At 42.0% G+C, this 22,405-nt stretch overlaps 1 long non-coding RNA gene across 1 annotated transcript in view; it reads left to right on the top strand.

The window, feature by feature from the left end:
- The window catches only part of LOC103885327, a 98,904-nt gene extending 76,852 nt beyond the window's left edge, over positions 1-22,052 (top strand). The window contains exon 3 of the long non-coding RNA XR_001903631.3: positions 20,125-22,052. This is a non-coding gene — a long non-coding RNA (uncharacterized LOC103885327). The remainder of the gene's footprint in view (positions 1-20,124) is intronic.
- The last annotated feature ends 353 nt before the right edge of the window (positions 22,053-22,405 follow it).

The raw sequence follows: 22,405 nt of genomic DNA, 5'->3' as shown, positions 1-22,405 counted from the left end.
CCTCCCCAATGTGGGTGGGCATCCAATTCATTGTGGTTTAGAATAGAACAAAAAGGTGGAGGAAGGGCAAATTCACTCCCTTTGCTTGAGCTGAGACATTCATCTCCTATTCTTGAACATCAGCACTCCTGGTTCTTAAGCTTTCAGATGGGGACCAGGACTAACACCATCAACCACTTAAACTCTCACATGCAGACTGAATTTCACCACTGGTTTTCCTGGTTCTCCTGCTTGCAGATGGCAGGCCATGGCACTTCTTGGCTTCCATAACCACATGAGCCAATTCCTATAATAAATCTCTTCATATATCTCTCTATATATCCTACTGGTTCTGTTTTTCTGAAGAATGCTGACTAATACAATGCTCCACCCTGATCCCCTATTTCTGAGCTGGAGCTTGCAACCGCCATTCACTACGGGTGTTGGCTGCTGGTAATGGTGGGCAGCTGCACCTATCTTAGGGAAACTGCCCGTAGTCAGTGGGAACTATTTTGTCCACGGAAGCCAGGGAGGTTATGATCCCCTCTGCCCTGAAGGGTGGCCTTTGGCCAATGACTAACTGATAGGGGGTGCTATAAAAGCCCATCTTCCTTGGCTCACAGTAGAACAAACTAGTACAATTCATGCTGCAGAGTTCCCCATGACATCAGGCTAAGGCTAAACTTCTCCTGAAACCACATCTTTGCTTAACTTCCATTCCCCTATTCTGCTTTTCACTCCCTTACAGGATTTTTCTGTCTCATTCTCTCAATAAATTGCTTGCACAAGAATCTTCATCTCTGGTTTTGCTTCCAAGGAACTCGTCCTAAGGTATATCTCCAAATAGAATGGGAGAAATCTTCCCTAACAATATAATGACGTACCTTTGAGAACAAAGTGGCTAAGTCCCAAACACTAGTTTGAAACTCTTAATATGCCTCCAAGCTCCACCTGAAACATACTAAGCTGTCAGTTGGTCAGCAGTTATTACAGACATCAATGAGGACACAGTGTTCACAGACAGAGGTCTTTATTGGAATAGAAATGTCTTAAAATCCAGCAGAGTTGCAAACATGGAACTTCATGGAAAAGTCACAGTTATTAGCCACTGGGTAATTCACCTGTGATAGCAGGTTGGGAAAGAATGTGAGTCTAGTGTCATGCACATACATTTAGGTAATAACACAGTAATAGCAGAATTCTCAGAGATGAATAATATAATAATAATAATTGCTGCTTATTATTCATCACACAAATGCCTAGGCAGAGTGCCAGGCATTTTATTCCAAGGCTTTTCACTACACAACTCTATGATTACCCAGTTAGCATAGCAAGGACCCCACTGAAGTGTGATTTATCAAAGGCATTGCTCTTCATAGCTGCAAAATCGGGTTAAAAGATGGTGGAAGTCAGGTTAAAAGACGATGGTACAAAGGCTGGAACTCCTCCCTCTTGAGTGAAAGATCAGTCCTTTCCTTTTCAAAACAATTAAGGTAATCATCATTTCCATCTTCTTAAGGTCTTTTTCTTCATTCCAAGCACTTTAAGTCTCTTTTATGTTTCAATTTAATGTACCACCTGTTCACTAGAAGCAACACTTTTAGCTGAGCTACTAAAAGCAAGAATGTATTAATTAAACATTAGCACTTTTTGAAGTCAAGTATACTACAAGTGGCAGACAGTGAATACCTGAGATATAATTACCTCTACCTTCTTTTTGGAACTCATTTGCCTGGAATATTTACACATTTCAGCAGGTTCCCTTCTCCCTGCAGCTGGAGTGCTGGTTTTTAGGTGTGTATCCCAGCTTTCTCTGAGATGTAGAGGGCTCTTAGAAATGTATTTGCTTACTGGTTACATGTCTTAGAGAAAGGCATATGTGTGCACCCTGTCTTAAGAACAATGTCAAGGTGTTCGTAATGAAATTTCACAGGTAGAGAGATGGCGGGGCCTTGTATACCTGAGCACCTCCCATCACAAACACTGCTTGGAGATTCATAAACTTATTTTTCTAATGGACAAGTTGTCCTTCCCATCAAATGTGAGTCCTTTCATGTGGGCCGTGGAGGTCTCTTTTCAATGTCCTCCCTCTATCAGTATACATATTGCTTCTAATAGTATTCTTCTTGAAACACATACATATCCCTCCCTTGATCCCAAGTCAGCAACATTCTGCTTTTGTTCCTCCCTTTCACCGCAAAGCTTGGAAGAGTAGTCTACACTTAGCATCTTTACTTCTTCACCTCTTGTTGCTCTTCTCTCCATGCAGGCTTCCATTCCCACCTCTCCACTGAAACTGCTGCTAAATCACCAATGGCCTCCCCATTGATAACTCCACAAATGACAGACATCTTTCTGTCTTTGTCCCATTGTCCTCTCAAGTCGCATTGCACATTGTCAAACACTCTTCTGCCTTCTCAGAACTTTCTCTCTCCTCACTTCTCTGCAGTGATGTGCAGGTAAACTGGCTTGGGGTGGGGGAAGAGCCCTGAATGGTGGCATTTTCCACTTTCCATAGTGTAAATCCTTCCATTGTGGCCAATATCAAGTTACCAATAGTTTAGCAGTGGCCACTGCAGCCGTGGCTGGAGCTGTAACACCAAGATGCAGCTTTTCTCCTTTCTCCTGGTACCTGACTGGTTTCTTCTTGATCTTTTTGTTGGTCCTTCCTCTGTTAGCAAAATTCTAAGTGTTGATCTTTGGGACTTGGATCCGAATCTTGTATTTCTTTCTTTTCTCATAGATCTCAACTATCCTCATGGCTTTCTTTCCCTTAAAAATTATATTTATTTAGGCAATCATTTAAAAAGTTGAATACATGTAAAAATACTTGGAGAAGTCTCAGGTTTACTCTTATTCTCATCCACCCCTACGTGTTTACCCCTCAGGTAAGCGCTTTTATCAGCTTACTCTTCCAGTGCTTCCTTTTGTAAATGAACATGTATGGCTATGTATGTTTATATGTGCGAGCTCATGTGATACTTCCTATTGTTCCCCTTTCTTGCACAAAGAACAGTATCATAAACACCATTCTGCATCTTGCTTTTTTTCACTCTCCTGTATATGTTAGAGCTCTTTCTGTATCAGTACAGAGATACCCATACAAATATGATAATGTTCAACAGATAGATGGTGTTTTAAAAATTATGTGGGTATCTCTTTACAAACCTACTCTCTGAGCTCCAGACTTTCTGACATCCCTTTTCACTCTTGGTATCTCAAAGATATCTCAGGCTTTCCAAGCACAAGGTAAAACACTTGTTTTTACTTCCTGTGGTGGATGCTATCTTCCTGGCCTGCTCAATCCCTGTTACTGGGCTGGAGCACCCCTTCCCCAGCAGCTGTGAGTGTTGGCTGCTAATGGTGCACAGCTCTCTGCTGCTCTGGAGAATCACCTTCAGCTGAAGTGACCCATCTTGTCCTGGAAGTTATCTTTACAGCCAGTGATGGCTTGATACTGGTCTTCTTGTCTTAATAGGGCACAGACAACTCTATGGGAGGTTTATGTGGAGCATATGCCCTCTCTGTTTTCTTCTTTCTCCTTCCCTATGTTGTTTCCCTCACCCACTTCATGCTTTTCCCATAGAGCACTCCCTCAAAAAACTACATGTACCCCAAGGCTTCACTTGTAGGGAATTGAATCTAAGACATAACCCTCTGTCCTCCCTAGTCTTCCCCATCTCAGTTGATGTCATCTCCGTTTGTCTATTTGCACAGACTGGAAACTTGGGAGTCATCCTTGACTGCTCCTCTTTCCTTATCCACCCTATCCATTCTATCAGGAAATTCCATTGAGTCTACCTTAAATATGTCTAGAATCCATAGACTTCTTTCCAGCTCTCCTTTCAAATCCTGAAGAGACCACTAGCATGTATCTCACCCATTTAATATTTTATTTATTTATATTTTTGAATTGATACACATTCATGGTTAAAATTTTTAAAGCTGCAAAATAGCATATAGCAAAAGCCAGCTGTTTTCAAGCCAGTCAGTTCTTTTCTTCAGTGGCAACCAATGCTCTTCCCTATTGTGTGATTTTTCTCCTGGCACCAAATACATGCTATTTTTTCATCCTCATTCCCCAATTTCTACAATAACTGGATGTTCAATAATTCCAATTCAGTTTTGACACTAACATCTATAGTTAGTGCAGACTCCACAGGTTAAGGGTTCAGTCTCACAGGACTGTCCCACTCAGACACCAGTAGCAATTCCCGGGTCCCCAGGCTATCAGTACTATTACCAGCAGTGAATCCATATGGGTCGGCAGCAACTTCAGTTCTTGCCTCCTCACAAGAAAGAATTCAACTGAGGGGCACAAGGCAGAAGGAAAGACTGAGTGAAGTTTCAGAGCAGGAGTGAAAGTTTATTAAAAAGTTTCAGGGCAGGAATGAATGGAAGGAAAGTACACTTGGAAGAGGGCCAAGCGGGTGACTTGTAAGATAAGTGTGTGGTTTGACCTTTTGATTTGGAGTTTTATACGTTGGTATACTTCTGGGGTCTTCTCCCAACTCCTGAGATCTTATAAGGAAGCTGCTGATCAGTTTCAGGTGTTTTCTATCTATTAGGAGACGGCCTTTCCTGATGCCTGTGACCAATTACCACTTTAGAGAGATCGTTAACAATCACCTGACCATCACCTGATGGTCGCCCAACATTCCTGGTGTGTCTGTGTTGGGGGGAGCCCTCTCCTGCCCTGCTCGTGCCTGACTGTAACATTTCCCCCCTCAAGAGTTCAATACCCCAGTTCTTTGGGGAAAATGTATGAAGGTCAGTCTTCTGTAACTGCTTCTTGCCGATAGAGGGGTGGTGGTTGTGGGTCTGTGGGTTTTGGCCTCGTACTAGCTGTCAGGGCAGGGAGGCTCTGTGGGTTGTTGGAAGCAGTATCCAGCCAGGTCTAAGGGAGACAGGGGGATTTTGCCTCTGTCGTGTCCCACTGATGGGCAATCTAGAGGTCCCTTATAGAAGGGTGACTCTTGAACATCGAGAGGACAATATCCCTTACTGAGGATCATCTGGAGCTTGATGGCGTTAAGACAAGAGAGGACAAATAAGGTTATTATATTTAGAAGAATGTCAAAATAAAATAAGGGGTGAAGACAGCTCCAAAATACCCTAAGGCTGCTGACACGCCCAGGTAGGTGGTGGCTATAGTTATGCTTGCTAAGACTTGGGTGCATGTGGTTGCTAGCTGACTCCAATATGTGCCCAGAATTAGAATATTGATCCAGATTTTTACATTACCTATCCCTCTTTTATCTTCTGAGCTGCAGCCACAGATCACTGGTTGGTTCACAGGAATAAGCAGGGTTGTTTAAATTGCAGACAAAAACTCAAGAACAATTTGAGAACATTTCTCTCATAAATTCCCTTTTATTAATTTTCTCATGACTTACACAGACCATCTGCAATATGCTTGGAATTTCTGACTTGTCCTACACATCCCTCTTTTTAAACAACCAGTTATTTTACTTTAGGACAAGAATTTCCCATACATGATTCTTTTAATACAAAATCTCTTTTCTCTATAATGCTCCTTACTAAAAATACCTCTTTAGCTTTATAACCTTTGAATTAGATAAAAGTCATTTTCTTTTGTTTGGAAGTTATGGTTTGTACTGCATGTCGCTGCATGAGTCCCGTGAAGGAGGAACAGATAAGGAAGTTTTCTACATACTGTAGATGTTATTCCCCACTCAAGAGATTACTTGATTATATATATATATATATATGTATATGTATAGCTTGTTTGAATAAGTGTGGGCTATTGCTAAGCCCCTTAGGTAGGACTTTCAAGGTCTAAGTTACTGGTTAAAGATTTAGGTTGTCTTCCCATGAGAAAGAAAGCTACTAGAGAGAAAGATGAATTCAGAGGTTGGGTAAATATTAAGCAGACACCCATCTTATAAAGTGTATTTTTGCCCTGAAGCGGTGTGAATCCTTTCTTTTAGAGGGAGGGGGTGTCATTTGCCTCATTATGAAAGCAGGATTTGGAAGAGAGTTGCTGAGAGAAAGAGATTAGCACAGAGTGGGCAGCTCTTGAACCCAAAAGGGAAACTTATTTTACTTTCAGCCTCCAGAGTTGCCCTTGGCTTTGTCTTATTGATGATGATGTCTGATTTGGAAGCCAGCCAGAACAGAGAGGCCCTTCAGCTCAAGGCCATCAGGATGGATGGGGTGGGATTCTGTCCTGGGGCCCCTTTGGCCCTCAGATAAGTGCCATTACCAGCTGTGGAGCTTGTGGCAGAGGAGGCAAGCTGTGGGGGGCTTTTCCCCATCTATCTCATTGGGACAGTTTGTCTTCCAGTGGCCTGGCTTCCCACACCAATGGCAGTTACCTGAAGGAGTGTCATTAGGGCAACCTGAAGTGGGCTGGAGAGCTTATAAAGCAGCCACTGCTGATTTCAACCACCCAACTGACACTGGAGCTGGACTCCCATTCCTTTTTTGCAGTTTTGGCATAACAACTGACCAGCATTCCATCCGGATAAAAGATCATTGAACACAGACTGGTTCTCTCTGGTCCATGGAAGCTGCACGTGGAGCACCTCTGTGTCCTCTGTTTTAGCTTTTGACGTATGGCCTAATTTTATTACATTTAAATGTTGAGTTTAGCTAATGTGGTGGCTCACACCTATAATCCCAGCAATTTGGGAGGCTGAGGCGGGAGGGTCACTTGAGCCTGAGGAGGAGTTCAAGACCAGCTTGGGCAACATGGCAAGACTGTCTTTTCAAAAATTTTTTAAAAAAAGAAGTAGCCAGGTGTGCTGGTGCACACCTGTGGTCCCAGCTACTCAGGAGGCTAAGGTGGGAGGATCACTTGAGCGTGGGAGGATCACTTGAGCATGGGAGGTAGAGTCTGCAATGAGCTGTGCTCACACCACTGTACTCCAGCCTAGGTGACAGAGCAATTGGAAAAAAAAGTCTCCACTCCAAAGTGAATATGGAACATATATAACATGCATATTTGTTTACTATGCAAGTGTGCAACACTACCTTCATGAATATTCATAGTTGCTCCTATAACTTGTTGAATATGTATAGTTAGCCAACCTATTCAGCATAAACTCCTGTCTTACCTTTCCTCCTTTGAAGTGCCTGCTTTCGGTTCCTACTGGAAGCTACACTTCTCAGCCTGCAGTCTGCATCTTTTATAAGAAATAAAGCTCTCCTTTCCAAATTTATAGATGTTGTGTTTTTCAGTTAACATTAAGAACAACTGGAAGTAGCATTGCTGAGTCACACTGTATGAACATGATCATTTTGATTGTAGTGCCAATTACCCTCCACAGAATTACGTTGACTTATACCACTCCTGGGAATACCTGAGGGTAGTGCCTATTTCCCATAGTGTTGTTGCTGAAATAGATATAAAACTTATCAATCATGGGCAAAAAATTATCCCCATTATGTTTTTATTTTTATTTCTTTTATTGTAAGTGAGATTAAGCATATTTTTCAATTTTAAGGGCCTTTTCTGTAATCAATCCCCTATATACTTTGTCCATTTTACCATTAGGTGTTTGGTCTTTTTCTTACTGATTTGTAGGAGATCTTTATATATGAGGAAAATGGTTACTTTCTTTTTTTGAGATGGAGTCTTGCTCTGTGGCCCAGGCTGGAGTGCAGTGGCACAATTTTGGCTAGCTGCAACCTCCACCTTCCTGGTTAAAGTGATTCTTGTGTCTCAGCCTCCTAAGTAGCTGGGACTACAGGCATGCATCACCATGCCCAGCTAATTTTTTGGTAGAGATGGGGTTTCACCATGTTGGCCAGACTGGTCTCGAACTCCTGACCTCAAGTGATCCACCCACCTTGGCCTCTCCAAGTGCTGGGATTACAGGTATGAGCCACTGTGCCCAGCCAACTTTCTTAAGTAGATTACTATTGGAATCTCCTAATCAGTTTTCCTATTCTTCTCTTTTCACATTTAAGACATCCCTAACTTAATGGTCAATGTGATCTTTATAAAACAGAAATGGGATCATGTCATTAGTTTCAGTGGCTTACCATTGCTTTGAGAATAAAATCCCAAACTCGGCTGGGTGCAGTGGCTCACGCCTGTAATCCCAGCACTTTGGGAGGCCGAGGCGGGCGGATCATGAGGTCAGCAGATCAAGACCATCCTGGCTAACACGGTGAAACCCTGTCTCTACTAAAAATACAAAAAATTAGCTGGGCATGGTGGCGGGCACCTGTAGTCCCAGATACTTGGGAGGCTGAGGCAGGAGAATGGTGTGAACCCAGGAGGCGGAGCTTGCAGTGAGCCAAGATTGTGCCACTGCACTCCAGCCTGGGCAACAGAGCGAGACTCCAGCTCAAAAAAAAAAAAAAAAATCCCAAACTCTTTGCATTCACTAAAGCCTTGCATAACTGTATGCCAGTTCATCCTTCCAGATCCCTCTTGTTCCTGTTTTTTCACCTCACTCCTGCTACACTGGTCTTTCAGTTCTTCAAAGGTCTCAGGGCCTCTGTAGATCTCACTTCATCTTTTATTCTTCCAGTCTCTTCACATGGCCAGCTCCTTTTTACCCTTTAAGTCTCACATGAAATCTCATCTTCTAACAAAAGCCTCTTTAAGTATTCTATCTAGGAAAACTACGTTGAGAATTGTGAAGGGCCTGAGATTTTTACCCAACTTGCAAGCTGACAAGTTAGCCTGCCACAGCTTCACAGATGCTGGCCAAAGACAAGATTCCTGGGTCAGGGGAGAAAAAAATTTTGTTAGTTATAGCACAGCAAGCATCATGAGTGTCAGCCTATATGTATCAGAACCCCTTAACCAAGTCCTCTGGTGGCAATGCAGGTGGACCCAGATGGGTGTTACCACACAGTGGGTTATGCTACATGGGATCAACTAATTTTTTTTTTTTTTTTTTTGAGACCAAGTCTCGCTCTGTCACCCAGGCTGGAGTGAAGTGGCATGATCTCAGCTCACTGCAACCTCTGCCTCTGAGGTTCAAGCGATTCTCCTGCCTCACCCTCCTGAGTAGCTGGGATTACAGGTGCCTGCCACCACGCCTGGCTAATTTTTGTATTTTTAGTAGAGATGGGGTTTCACCATGTTGGTCAGGCTGGTCTCAAACTCCTGACCTAATAATCTACCCACCTCGGCCTTCCAAAGTGCTGAGATTACAGACATGAGCTACTGCGCCCGACTGGGATCAACTAAATTTATATCATGATGTTAGCAGAAATCAGTAAAGAAGGCTATATAGGAAGACATCTGTTCCTGACAATAAAAAGAATTATTTATGCAAGAAACACATTTCCTCATAGCCATACTTTCTAAACAAAGGAGCTCTCAGCATCCTTTGTTTGCTTGCCTGGTTTCAGAAACTGAGACTGCTGCTAGACTGTCCAGTCAATATCAGTGTCTACTTCCTTTTTTTTTTTTTTTTTTTTAGTACCACTCTAATTTTCTGATGGGGTGGGAGGGGGGTAGGCATGCACATAGATGCACAACTACATACCCTTCCTTTGCAGAGAGGGACAGCCATGTGACTTATACTACCCAGCAGGATGCAGTCAGAAGACACTGTGGGGAGCTCCAGGGACTGAGTTGACATGTGCCCTTTTGTACTTTGCCTTTTCTATTTTTTTTTTTTCCTGCCTGAAATGTAGATACTATAGTAAAGATAGAATATGCAGTGACCATGAAGGACAGACCATGAAAATCACAAACACCTTGGCCTTGACATCCTGGAACAACGAATTCACTGCTGCCAACTGTCTCCCTCCAGATTTCTCACTACTCATTGAAAAAAATAAAATTGCCCTGCCTCTGTCACTGCTGTGATGATAGCTCTGTGTAGCTCCATGCAGACTGCAGCCTGAGGCCCACACCTCAGGTCTCCACCTCCCTCCACCATTTCTGAATTCAGATGAAGTGCCAAAGGAACCCCATGATGCAACCAGGAAATGTAGGGAAGTGAACTTCCTCTAAGGTGAGTTATATAAGTCACTGTTCTTTGGGGTTTTGCTATTTGCAGCTGAACTTAATCTCTAACTGATGCAATAGGGGAAATAAGTAAGAAAAATCTATGTAGAAAGATATTTTCATACTACAATCAAAAGAAATATGTGCACAAAAAATAGACTTTTCTTGCTCTACTCCCAGATTCTTCTGAGAACAACCTACCAGCAACATGCTTTCTCTTTGTACTACTTCAAAAGTAGAGTAAATAAGCTGCTTCTGATCGGGCAGTGGCAGATGTTGGGCAAAAAAGAAATTGATCCACCATTCACAGCAATGCCCCATTCCTCCAGGGACTGTGGTGCTGGGCGATGTGCCTGGGAAAATACTGCACATGAGTTTCAAGGGCAGAACTGTAGAACTCACATACGAACAGATTTCCCTCTGTTGGGGAGGCTTGGATCCTAGTGGTCTGGGGTTAATAGAAGGTAAAAAAACAATCTGTATCCACAATAGTAAATGGTCCAAGCCAGAGAGCCAGGTATATAATATAATATAGATAAAGGGCCAAGAGTTAAAGCTAGATAAGTAGTTATGATTGGGTGACAAGGCAATGAAAGCCTGAGGCAGGGATTAGGAGTAATGGTGCAGAGCCAAGAGATTGGAGACTGGAGAAGATGAGATTGTGGAACATTAGCTTCATGGTGATCTATATCCTGCACTGAGCTTCGTCTTTGCTGGCTACTAAGATTGTGGTCTGTAATCCCAGCACTTTGGGAGGCTGAGGCAGGTGGATCACCAGGTCAGGAGATCGAGACCATCCTGGCTAACACGGTGAAACCCCATCTCTACTAAAAGATACAAAAAATTAGCCAGGCGTGGTGGTGGCCACCTGTAGTCCCAGCTACTTGGGAGGCTGAGGTGGGAGAATGGCGTGAACCTGGGAGGCGGAGCTTGCAGTGAGCTGAGATGATGCCACTGCACTCCAGCCTGGGTGACAGAGCAAGACTCTGTCTCAAAAAAATAAAAATAAAAAAAGACTGTGGTCTGAACAAGCAGGGATCCAGATGGAAGAGACAGAGGAAGTTTACTCTTCATCATTAAAAACCCACAAAATTTATCAATCTGTTCAGTATCCCTTATCTAGATATCTTTTATCTATCTATCTATCTATTCATCTACCAAATATTTACTGAGCATTTTCTCAGAGGAGGGCATCCCTCTGTGGTTTTACATTCTCTTAGTAACTCATTATATTTTCCAGGGGGAAAGGTGATTGTGGTAATGACAACAATGACACAAGTTTTAAAATCATACCAGGTTGGTAACCACAATCAAAAATTCTGGTATCGCTGTCATAGCACTGCCACAGCCACCCCACTACAATAGTACAATAGTTAAACCTGGCCAGTTCATTTCTAAGATTAATTAATTTATACCATACAGCCTTTATCTACCTTTCTAAAGCCCAAGAGTCTACAGCAAGGTTGAGAGGAAATGTTTATTGGGAGGTGTAATCCCGGGGCAGTGAAAGTGAGGAAAGGGGAATTAAAACAGGGAAGGATAAGAAGCAAATACTGAGCGGGCTACTTCTTCACAAGATTTGAAGAGACACAGTGAATAGCTTGACCACATGGCTTATCTCCAGGGAGTCTGTTCAGAAAACCTGTGCCTTGGAATGTTCTACTGAACATAGAATACTTACCTGGTGTCTTCCTGCCATCCCCCTTGCCCATTGGTTAAAGAATAACTGTCCCACATTTCCTGGTTGCATCATGGGGTCCTTTTGACACTTCATCTGAATGCGAAAACGGTGAGAGAAGGTAGAGACATGAGGTGTGGGTGTTAGGCTGCAGTCTGCATGGACCTGCACAGAGCCATCATCACAGTAGTGACATAGGCAGAGTAAGCTGCCAGCGTTCGAGAGGCTGGCGAGGCCATGAGGATCTGAGGAGGTGCACACAATGCCATCTTCTGCAAAGGCTGTGTGGCAGCTCACCTGGATAAATAGATATGGAAAGCAGATTGAATTAGGAGAGTGAAAAGAAGAATAAGGAACACAAATGCAGGGATATATGGCACAGCCAGGAATGAGAATATTGTAAGACTATGCCACGGTTAGATACTTTTCACTGTGTCAGGCTTCCCAGCAGCCATTTCCAAAAGGAAACCTGTGGGGTCTATAACTCACAGGATCTACAAGGCAGTGTAGAGATTTAGAACCTAGGCTTCAGGGTCTGTGAGCAATTACTCTCCATTTCATCACGTGTAAAATGGGAATAATCATGGTACCTACCTCACTAAGTTGTGAGGATTAAGGAAGGTGATCGATGTAAAGAACTTAAAGCTATGCACAATGTGTAGAAAGGGCTCAGTAAATGCTGAATATTCCAATGACAAATTAATTGTCAGTAAAAGCACAATTCTGTTTATGCTACTTTCTTTATAAAGGTTCTCTATAAGATTCTGTGATAAAAGTAAAAAAATCCATTATCAGCTAAAACAGAAGATTCATAGGGATGCTTTTTGTTTTCTGAGACAGGGTCTCCCTCTGTCACTAAGGCTGGAGTGTAGTGGTCTGATCACTGCTCAGTGCAGCCTCAACATCCCAGGCCCCAGCAATCCTCTTATCTCAGTCTCCTGAGTAGCTAGAACCACAGGTGCACACCACTATACCTGTTTTCTTCTGTGTTATTTTAATTATATATTTTTTTTAGCGATGGGGTCTCCCTATGTTGCTCAGGCTGGTTTCAAACTCATGGGCTCCTGCCTTGGCCTCTCAGAGTTGGGATTATAGGTGTGAGCCACTGCTTCCAGCCATTCATAGGGATGTTGATAACAGTGATCCTGAACCAAGATTAACATCACCCTAAAGTGGAGCTCAGGAAATACATTTTTATGGTGACCCAATATAGCCCAATCCAAATACATGGCTGTCTGTTGGTTTTGCTTCCTCTGTACCTGGAGAAGGGTGCTTCACTTGGGGTCCATGAGTGGACCTGAAACTGCAAATGACATTTTGCATTGAGCACGTGGAGTGAATCCATGATAGTGCTAACAGTAATGTGATGAATATGGTGCTAACCACATTTGTAATTTTAAAATTTTTACAATTGTGATTTTTAACAGCCAATTTTAACAGTCATATCTTACCTTTAAAAAGTAAAAAGAGGCCAGGCACGGTGGCTCACGCCTGTAATCCCAGCACTTTGGGAGGCTGAGGTGGGTGGATCACTTGAGGTGAGGAGTTCAAGACCAGCCTGGCCAACATAGTGAAAATGTGTCTCTACTAAAAATATAAAAAATTAGTAATTCCAGCTATTCGGGAGCCTGGGGTGGGAGAATTGCTCGAACCCAGGAGGCAGAGGTTACAGTGGGCTGAAATCAGGCCATTGTACTCCAGCCTGGGTGACAGAGCAAAACTCCGTCTCAGGGAAAAAAAAAAAGTAAAAAGAAGCAGAAGAAATTAATTTCATTTACCTTGTATCTCCAAACACTGTAATTTCAACAAGCAATCAATATAAAGAATTATTAAGATCATTTACATTCCTATTTTGTATTACGTCTTCGGAATCCAGTGTGTATTTTACATATCTTATTTATTTTTTGTTAATACTGATTTTAAAATAAATTCTACATGAAAAAAGAATTTTCTGTACTTCTGTAGGCAGATACTTGTGGCTGACATTAAAAATAATAAAAATTAAACATGGACTTGGTTACAGAGAAATGAACAGTTTTCTGCTTACTCCCAGGAAATATTTTCTGTGAATGAATGAGTACCAATGTCTGCATAATATAGTTGTTTATTTACATGGAAAAGGCCGGTAAACTTGTCACATTGCCCTACACATGGTTTTTTCAGTTAATAATGTGTCTTGGAGAATTTTCCATGTTAGAATATAACACATCACTTCATGTTTGTTTTAAACACTTACATGATATTTGATTATATTAATTTACTGTAATTTATAACTTAGTAACCCATCTCCTTTTGATGGTCATTTAAGTGGTCTCCACTTTTTGCTGTTGTTGTTATAGACACTACTGCCATGATTAACCTGGCTCACATCCTTGTTCAGTTGGTTCATTTTTGCAAGGGGCTCCTAGAATTATACTTTTTAAATTTTGGTTGATTTACCAAAATTCTCCAAAAACGTTACTAAATTAGATACTCACCAACATTATAATATATTTTCCCTGTATGTACATACATCCCCTTTCCCCCTCTGTTAGTCCACTGTGTCTATCATTACCATCTTTACGTCCATGAGTACCCAGCATTTAGCTCCCACTTATAAGTGAGAACGTGCGGTACTTGGTTTTGCGTTTCTGTGTTCATTCAGTAGGATTATGGCCTCCAGCTGCATCCATGCTGCTGCAAAGGACAGGATCTAATTCTTCTTTATGGCTGTGGTAGGATATTTTTGAACTATGAATGATAAATAGATTTGATATATTCATTAATTTAATTACTGTATGTTAAAGGATTCATATTTTTGCCTCTACTCTGTTCTCAGCCATAGAAACAGCATTTTTCCTGCTTCCCTGACTAGATAAAGATGCTGTGGCTGGGAATGAGAGGGAAGAGGGGAGGTGCTGCTATGGGTCTCTAAGGGGAGGCCCCGAGCCAGCTCCTTTCTGGCCTGATGGGGATGGGGGATTGGAGCAAGAGAAAACTCAGGGAACACAGGGTCTGCCTTTTCTGTACCCTCACTAAATACTAAGTTGTATAAAATTTTCATTTCACAAATATACACGAAAATGGTATCTCAGCTTTGTGTTGATGTGCATTTCTGTAATTTTGAGTAAGATTCTTATGTCTTTGGCAATTTGCTTTCTTTAAATAAGGCTATTTATATAGTTTGCCTATGCTTCTATTGTTTTCATCTTTTTCATAAGTACTTTTTCTGTCACCTGTGTGAAACATGTGAAAGATTTTTTTCTTTGTCATTTGTCTTTTTATTTTATGATATTTTAAAATTTACTTTGATTTTATATTATTATATGGTCAGATTAATCAACCTTTTCTCTTGTATCTTCTCTTTTTCAGCAGAGATTCAGTGGGCATTTGGCAGTAGTTTTTATTATAGAAACAAAACACAAAAAATCTCACAGTGGAAATTTGAAAAATGTAGAAAAGGTGACATAAAAAAAAATGAGCACGGACATTTCTGCTATTAGAAGAAAAGCTCTGTTTTATTGTGCCCAGTTTTTCATGCAATTTTTCTAGCCCTGATGATAATGAGCAATTTGTAAATGTATTTTCCAGATAGACAAGGAGGTGCAGTAGAATTTTTAAAAAATATCTTCAACTTTTATTTTAGATTCAGGAGTACATGTGCATACATGGGTGTGTTGTGTGAGGCTGAGATTTGTGGTGTGATTGAACCTGTCACCCAGGAAGTGGGCAGAGTACTCAGCAGTTAGTTTTTCAGCCCACGTCCCCTTTCCCCCTGTTAGTCCACCGTATCCATCATTGCCATCTTTACGTCCATGAGTACCCAACGTTTAGCTCCCACTTATAAGTGAGAACATGCGGTACTTGGTTTTCCATTTCTGTGTTCATTCAGTAGGATTATGGCCTCCAGCTGCATCCATGCTGCTGCAGAGGACATGATCTAATTCTTCTTTATGGCCGTGGTAGGATATTTTTGAACTATGAATGATAAATAGATTTGATATATTCATTAATTTAATTACTGCATGTTAAAGTATTCATATTTTTGCCTCTACTCTGTTCCCAGCCATAGAAACAGCATTTTTCCTGCTTCCCTGACTAGATAAAGATGCTGTGGCTGGGAATGATGGGGAAGAGGGGAGACGCTGCTATGGGTCTCTAAGGGGAGGCCCGAGCCAGCTCTTTTCTGACCTGATGGGGATGGGGGATTGGGGAAAGAGAAAACTCAGGATATACAGGGTCTGCCTTTTGTCCCCAAAGGATCCCAGAAAAGTGCCGAATGTCTGAGACTCTCTTTGCTTTAGTGTGAGAGTCGAGAAGAAGCATTTTAGCATAGCAAATGAGAGCGGAAAGGGCATAAGAGAGTTCTGTGAGTCTCCTATAGCCTAGAGCGGCCAGGAGTGAATCCACCCTTGTTCAAGATGGCACAGAAGTATCACAAAGAGGCCTGGCAGATTAGGAGATGCTTCGTATTGGGAAGGGGTGGCCCAAGAGCAGATGTCAGCACTGTCCTTGCATCAAAGGCCAGATGGGAACTCAGTTGCCTTCGTAGATGCCAGCAGGGATAGATGCTGACAATTCATGACTCCTGGGAACAAGGATACGGCAGAGGATGCCAGCGTGGACAGATGACAGCCCAGGACCAGATGAGCCCCCTCCATGTCCAGATGTTCTATCAGTCTCTCCCCACCTCCCAGGGCAAGTGGGGAGGGAGAAAAACCCTGACTGGGCAGAGTTTACCGGGAATTGACTTGCTTCCAGTTATTCCATCAAGTACACTGGGGGCTCAAGATATGATAGAACTTAGTCATGAAAAATAGAGATTTTTACATTTTTGCATACCCGAGCTGTTTCCAGAAATGTATGACCACTGCAAAGGTAAGGCTCAATTGAGACACAAGAAGAGAACTTTACTGAAAGCATGACCAGAAATGTTTTCACTCTGGGGTGAGAAAAAGGCTCAACTTAAAAAGGGATTCTGTGGAAAAATTTGCAGACAGGAAAAGAGAGCAGTGGGATTATTTTCTCTTTGCTATGTAGATGAAAATTTTGGTGAAACTTGCAGCTGTTGACAGAAAAATGTAGCAGAGTGGCAATATGTCACTCAATAGATTATCTTGTCAGTAGACTATCTTGATGCTTTAGAAAGCACAGCCTGCAGTATGCATCCCAGATTCATAGCAGTACAGTGAGTCTACAGGAGAAATAGGTACCTGCACATCCCTAATGTTCTGGTGTCCCCATGTCTGTTCAGATGCAGATAACTGAGCTCAGCATTACATAAAGTTTAGAGAGAAGGATTGACCACATGTGTATGCCAAAACAGGTATATTTATTAAAAGCAGAAGTTCTCAGTTCTGGCTGCTCATTAAGAATCATCTGAGGAGCTTTTAAAAATGTTAAGCCTCACACTCCCCACACCCTACCTCATCTCTAAGGCTACAGTTTAATCATTCTGAATTGATATGCAATTGTGGGACACTAGAGAGCCAGGGAAGACAGGAAAGTTGACTTTCTATTTCTGTGCAGTATCAGCTTGCATCTTCCTATGAAATGCACTGTTAGTTGTCCTTTTATATTAGTAAGAGACCTTCTAATTTTTAGTTGGGTGCATGACTAATTAAAATAAAAGCTTTATTTCCCAGTGTCTTTTGCAGTGAGGTCTGGCCATTTGATTAAATTATCCTACCTCCACTTGCCTTTTCACTGAGAATTTGGGGTATATTTGGCTATGAGTAGCAGAAAATCTGGCTCATGATGGTTCAACAATAGGGGTTCATTCTTCTCCCATAACAATAGGCCTGGAGGCTGGCAGTCCAGGGCTGAAGCAGCAGCTCAAAGATGTCATCAAATCCCAGGCTCTTCCTATACTTGCATGCTTCCATTCTTAGTACAGTGGCTCCTCGCATCATGGTACTTAACAAAATGGTTGTTACAGCTCAAAGCGTCATGTTCTTGTTTAAGTCAGGAAGAAGACCAGAGGGCTGGATCCAGCAGTATCTCTCCATTTCATTATTAAGAAAAGCAAAAGCTGCCATAGAATCTTCCTAGCAGACATTCACATATATCTCATTGGCTAGAGCCGTGTGTTTTGGCCACCCTCAGCCACAAGAGATGCTGCAAATGAATATTTAGGTTTCCTGGTCTCCACACTGGAAACAGTCAAGGGAAAAGGGAATGGGAATGGATGTTAGGTTTGTTGTGCCAGACTCCTATCAACTCCGATAGGGATGGCACCAGGTTCAAGAGGCCAAAGAAGAGACCCAGAGTCAGCAAACGAGACATGGGGTTTATTGAGTGTAACTCACACACAGGGATGGTCCAGTGGCAGCAGGCTGGACAGAAGAATGGCATGGCTCAGTGGCAGTGGGCTGTACAGGAGAACCGCAACCACTTGTAAAAAGCATGCAGTTTATATAGCATTTTCACGTAGCACTCTGCCCCTAGCAACCTCCACCTGGCAACCTTCATTTAACCCAAAATAAAGGGCCTCAATCCCCCTCATCACCTTCTACAGGATGGGGCAGGGGTTCAGATGTTCCTTGTAGATAAGGAATGAATCTCCCAGTTGGCCGCTCCCAAATTTATTAGCACAGATCTGCAAACATACATTCAAGTGCATCTGCCATACAGGGTCATTCTCAGAGTATGCTTAAGTAATTGCTGTCAAATGTGTCTGCTATACAGGGTCATCCAGTCAACAATGTCCATCATATTCACCTATGTCTAATCTATCATCATTCCTGCTCATTTCCCTTTGTAGAGCAGCTTTTGAATCTCCACAACCACTTCCCTAATTCAAAACCACATCATCTATAGCCTCCTTTTCTGCAAAAAATCTCCAAAGAGATCCCTGTGTGTCATGTACATTTACCCAAGTATTTGAGAGTATTTAATTCTACTATAAAAGACAAATGAAGATGGATGCAACTCATAAGAAGTATGAAACAAGCATTGCTCAGTAAGTAATCAAAGAGCTTATGAGATATAGACAAAACTCATAGGATGTGTAAAGTATAATTAATGATTAATTAAGTACGATGTGAGACATAATTTGTAAGGTGTGTTAAATATAGATAGCAAGTTATTAACTGTAAGACTTGCCAAGAATACACAGAATAAATTAAAAATACGGTGTACCAACCAAGAGAGTTGCTTACAGATAGAGAGGATTATGTTCTCACTGGGCTGACAGTTATGCTCTCTCTAAATCAGCCACCCGGTGCTGACACCCAGTATGATTAGGATTCCTGTCTGGTCCTACATGTGCTTTGTCCAAGAATTGTAGACAAAAATTGTAGCTGTTCACTGAACTATTTGGAAAACTATAGCTGTGGCCAGGTGTACTTGCTTTGCATTCTTTCAGTAGAGTGATTGTGTGTCTTTGGCCTTGGGCATCTTCTGTCAGTGAGCCCTTGCTCATATCTCAACTCTAGTCCTCATAACCACATCACCAACAGTGGAGAAGGATGATGGGGCAGGGCAGGGGTTGGGGAGTTGGGAGAGAGAGAGTACATATGAACAAGTCCTAAGAAGCATGGTCTTGGCCAGGCACAGTGGCTTATACCTGTAATCCCAGCACTTCGGGAGGCCAAGGCAGGTGGGTTGCTTGAGACCAGGAGTTCAAAACCACCTGGCTCACATGGCAAAACCCCATTTCTACAAAAAATTATCTGGGTGTGGTGGCAGGCACCTGTAATCCCAGCTTCTTGGGAGATGGAGGTACGAGAATTGCTTGAACCTGGGAAACGGAGGTTGTAGTTAGCCAAGAGAGCACCACTGCACTCCAGCCTGGGTGACAGAACAAGACTCTGTTAAAAAAAAAAAAAAAAGTCACTTCACCTGCTCATACCCTATCCTAAGTGTTTTAACACTCTGTTTACTTCGTCTTGCTTTTCACTTTGTGTTTTGAACTGATTTAATGAACTGTGTAGCTTGAGTATTAATTTACAAAGAGTTCATTTGCTCTGTGCATTTTCTGTTGCATGGCATAGCTCTGTTTCTGGGGTAGTTCTGGTTGTGTACTTGGAGGTTACATTGCATCAAAGTCATTTTCCACACAAACTATTCCTTTGTGTTTGCCCATGTCCATGCACCCTCCACACACTGCCATGAGAGTGATCTTTTAAAATTGCAGATATGATCAGGGTTAACCCCCTGTTTCAAAGCTTTCAGCCACTCACCATTGCCATGAGGGTACATCAATCTCTCCAGCATCGAGTTGCAGGTTGGGCTCCTTGAGGAGCACCCTGAGGTGCAGATTATCATGTAGAAAAAGCATTGGGGAGTATTATTTGTAGTCTTGATATATCTCAGCCCTCCAACATTGGCCAGTTATCAGAGGTAGGTTGCCCCTGGGAAGGGGGCATGTGGCCTTGGGAGAGGCAGCTTTCTGCAGCTGAGGGCAATTTGTGGGCAGTAGCAGCTCTGGAATAAGTTCTTCAGCCCTGCAGGGGATCTGGGCAGTGCAACACAGTCCTGCAAGACTTTACATCAGTGGTCACTGCCATTCTCTCCATCTCATGGCTTGCTTTTTCTTCCATTACAGGCGAATCTACTGAGAAGTGATTGTTATTGTCCAAACCCACTATGCTCTTCCTCCTGACTGCTTTGTGCATGCCGCATCTCCTGCTGGATGTTCTCTGCCCACTGCTTGCACCCCTTATGCCAATTCCGGACCCGCAGCTTCTTGGATCACACCTCTCATTCAAACCACCTAGTCCTTCTGCAGAGTAGGTTGGCCCTGCTCCAATTTCCTCTCTCACCCTGCAGCTCTGAACTGACTGGCTGGCTTGTGGGCAGAATGGGTTGAAGCCCTGAGTGAGGTACAGATGATGAATGCTTGGAAAGGAGGGAGTCAAAGGCAAATTGTGCTCCACATTTCAAAATGTCTTCTTTCTCTGCACATCTTGTTTTCCTTTTACCCTGCCCTGACACTGCAAAGCCACTAATGAGAAACCTGGATTCATTTTGTACCAGAAGACTGCACACTGTAGCTCTAAATTGTGCTTTAAAATTTTAAAAGCAGGCTAAATAGAAAAACACATAGGGAGCATTTTGAAGATGCCCTGCAGCTGGATTTGTTTTATGCTAGAGCAATTTTGCTGCCTGACTGCTTCCTGCTGAAAGCAGAGAGGATGTGCTGAAATGTTGCCACTGTAAACAAAACTAGATCAGGCAGAAGCCTCTCCCGCACCCACAGACCTACCTTGTAAATTGCTGGCAGCAGTGTTATTTGACAGGCACAGTGCTAGGAAACAAGTGGCTTCAAAAATAAGAATTGAAAGGGAGGGATTCCTCACAACAAGCGTGTGAAATGCTAGTACTGGAAAGGGCTCTAGAAATCATCTAGTCCAGCTCTCATAATTTATAATTGAGGAAACTGAGGCCAGGAAGGTTAAGTTAGTTATCCTAGGTCACATGACTTATGAGTGGCAGCCTGAATTAAAACTGGCATTTCTTAGCTCCTAGTCTAATCTTTATTCTGTTACATCATATTCAAGTTCATGAATTCACCTAATGTTTTGTTTTTGCCTTTGTGCATTGCAGAGATAACATGTAATTCCCATAACCAAAGTAACTACAGTATCTGACTGCATATTGGCTTTCGCTATTGGTTCAGTCACTGAGAGGAACAGTTAACAAATCCACTACTCAGCCTGTTGTGTTCACTACTCTCCTCAAGGCTAATTACTTGTTTAATTAAGGCGTTCTGCCTTGACCATAAATGCTATCACATAAAATATTTGATGAATCTTGACTGTGCTGTGACGATCCAACATATATGTATGAAGTGCTTTCATTAGAACTTAAGAAAACTAAACAACTAATTAGCTTTGAGATGTTTAAAGTTTAAACAGCAAATTCATAAATTTTAGAATTAGTGTCTATTTTATGCATTAGTGCACACATGTATGAAAAACCATAAGGGAATTGAATTATTTGTAGAAATCATGATTTACTGTTTCCTTATGATTTTCTGGGTAAAGGCTTTAACGTGCCATTGAGTTAAAGCAATTCATTTGGCATTTACTATTAATACTGCTTTGTGTTCCTACAACACCTTTTCCTCCCTGAAGCTCAAAGTGCTTAATACATATCAACTCAGTAATCCTCACTACAGTAAAGCCAGGGAGAGTAGATGGCAAATATAATCCTTGTGATACAGAAAGCTGAAAGTCAGCTTGAAAAATTCAATGTGCAATTGACTTGCATGTTGAATATATTATCACAGTATTTGTGTGCTGGGTGAAAATTGTTGTCCAACCTGTATGTGGCTAGTTACTTGCTTCTGGGCATCTTTTCAATTGAGAGAAAAGGATATACTAACAATAATTTAGGATATTGCTGAATTTTAAAACACCAAATTGCAAATGACATAGGTTAGCATGGGCTTAATTTTCTCAGAATGTCCTTGGCAGTAGTTAAAACAGCAGCAGAAGAATTGTATACATAGAATAAACAAGCCAATAATAATCCTAATTGTCACTTACTGAGCTCCTCTGCATAAGACTCAGTGCTGAATATTTTGTACATGTTTCTCTAATCCTCACAAGAACTCTGCAAGATGTACATAATTATTCTTCTTTCACAAATCAGGAATATGTAGTTATGAGGATTTAAGGCGTATCATCAAAAGTGGTGGCACTAGTTAAGGGAACTCCAGCCCAGATTCACAGTTCAGAAGCATTCTTTTCCCCCCTTCGTTTTTGTTCTCTGTCCCACATCACCCCCTTCTCTTCATTCATCCAACAAATGTTTATTGAGCACTTAATTATTTCCTGCCCTCATGGAACTTACTTTCTAGGTCAAAGCCTGCGTTTCTACAA

Source organism: Papio anubis, chromosome 5 (assembly GCF_008728515.1).
Source record: "Papio anubis isolate 15944 chromosome 5, Panubis1.0, whole genome shotgun sequence".
Lineage (NCBI taxonomy): Eukaryota > Metazoa > Chordata > Mammalia > Primates > Cercopithecidae > Papio > Papio anubis.
The sequence above is the reverse complement of the archived record's forward strand: the minus strand, read 5'-3'. Positions and strand labels throughout refer to the sequence as shown.